Genomic DNA, 2481 nt, shown 5'->3' on the forward strand with positions numbered 1-2481 from the left:
ACAGGAGTGCCTGGCGTGCTATGGTCCATGGGGTCACGAAGAGTCGGACACGACTAAACAACAACAGGGTTTAGGGAGATCCCTTCCCAAACCTATAGCAGTAATAAAAACCCTGCTAGATCAAGGTGGTCTAGTCCAGCATCCTGTTTTTGCAGTAGCTGATCAGATGGCCCAAAGGGAAGGCCGCAGGCAAGACCAGCATCCTTCATTATATATTTTATTAACAATGTGTCCTAACCCTGAAGCCATCCTCCCATCCTCCACCCCATCCTTCCAATCCATGACACATGCATTTCCCTTCACATTATTCAGTGACCTACTCCATCCAAGTTTGTTTTCCTGGAACATAAACCTTAAAAAAGCTACCACTTCTTTGTCTTTCTATTCTGTATTTCAAGGCAGCAGCACGAAGCACACTTCAGGCTTTCCCCAAAGGGTGCTAAGAGCAGTTAAAGGTAAAGGGACCCCTGACCATTAGGTCCAGTCGTGACCGACTCTGGGGTTGCAGCGCTCATCTCACATTATTGGCCCAGGGAGCCGGCGTATAGCTTCCAGGTCAAGTGGCCAGCATGACAAAGCCGCTTCTGGCGAACCAGAGTAGCACACGGAAACGCCATTTACCTTCCCGCTGTAGTGGTACCTATTTATCTGCTTGCACTTTGATGTGCTTTCGAACTGCTAGGTTGTCAGGAGCTGGGACCGAGCAACGGGAGCTTACCCCGTCACAGGGATTCGAACCGCCAGCCTTCTGATCGGCAAGCCCTAGGCTCTGTGGTTTAACCCACAGCTTCACCCACGTCCTAGGGTGAGAGCAGTTAGGAGACTCCTATTCCCCTGTGGGTTAAACCACTTGAATTTTTTCGAGCAAGCAAGTTTAACCAAACCAATATGTTTCTGTGTGAATTTATGCCTATGATTCCTCTATAAGTTAGCACTGTCTCTTCGCACGCTGGTATCTTGCCAAGTCCGTCCAAAAATCCTTCTCACAGCCAGCAGCAGCCATCTTTCAAGCAGTCCCCATAAATCAAATCTTTAAGCTCCTGTGATGTTTCTCTCCAGATCGCTCCAGATTGCTACTCAATATGGTCTTTCCAGGGGAGATTTCCCAGACCCAAACTATAAACATGCATCTAATGTCTTATTTATGGTTCTCTCCCCCTTTTACTAATATCGTAGCCGGCTTTATCACCAACATGGCGGACTCTAAATTATAGCTGCGTCATAACTCAAAAGTTTCTTGACAAGTTTCCAACCGCTAATGATAAAGCTTCTATTTGATGTCCATATCTTGAGGAATCCGGGCTCCCATGGGGGCTTACCATCCAGAGCCCCCAGCTTCTCCCTCCTTCCGAACTCGAAGCTGGTAGTGGGCAACTGCAGATGAGACTGCATCTCCCTATATCCTGGGGAGACTTCGGGAGGCTGCATACTCCCCTCTATAGCCTCGTAAATTTCCCCATGGGGGTCGGAGAGATGGAATTTTCAACCATCTTCTACAGCGATCCAAGTGGAAGAAGTGGGATTGATCCTTAAACCACCTTGGGAATTGTAGCTCTCTGAGGTAAAGATAAGAACGCTCAGCACTTAAAAACTACAGTTCCCAGGATTCTTAGGGAGAAGCCATGACTGTTTAAAGTGGTATGAAAGAAAGCACTGCCAATAACAAGGCCGGTGGAAGTGATGATATTCCAGCTGAACTATTTAAAAGTTTAAAAGATGATGCTGTAAAGGTGCTACACTCAATATGCCAGCAAGTTTGGAAAACTCAGCAGCGGCCTGAGGATTGGAGAAGATCAGTCTACATCCCAATCCCAAAGAATGGCAGTGCCAAAGAATGCTCGAACTACCACACAATTGTGCTCATTTCACAAGCTAGCAAGGTTATGCTTAAAATTCTACAAGGCAGGCTTAAGCAGCAGTGCAAGCTGGTCCTGCCACACCACTGGCAGGATTGACAACAACAGTAATGCATATGTTAATATTTTATTCTCTTGTTAATTGTGCTACCTTACATGTCCATTCTATATTGGAGTCCATGTAACAATGTTTTATTTTCAAATCTTTAGTTTCCCATTAATTAGATTGCTCTGAACGTGCACTTTATATTTGACTTTCTTCAGAAATATTTCGTTCTGTTTTATTTGAAGTTTTAATGTGTTGTAAACCGCTCTAAGATTTGTCTCCCTTTACAAATATAAAGCGGCATATATTGTATTTGTTTAAAAAGCAATAAACGTTTGTATTTAAAAAGCAGCATAGAAATAATAATAATAATAATAATAATAATAATAATTTCCTCCCTCCCCCCCCCGTTTATGGCAACAAGCGGCCGCAGCCAGCAAACCGGAAGCGCCTCTCGAACACTTCGGCTCTCGCTCTCTTCCGCGTCGCCTCATCGGCGTCCTGACGCCACGCGTCGCTGCCGGCCGGAGAGGGGGGGGCGTGTGCGTGCGAGCTGGCGCGCGTGCGCGTTGGGCGGGG

Source organism: Zootoca vivipara, chromosome 11 (assembly GCF_963506605.1).
Source record: "Zootoca vivipara chromosome 11, rZooViv1.1, whole genome shotgun sequence".
NCBI classification, from domain to species: Eukaryota; Metazoa; Chordata; class Lepidosauria; order Squamata; family Lacertidae; genus Zootoca; species Zootoca vivipara.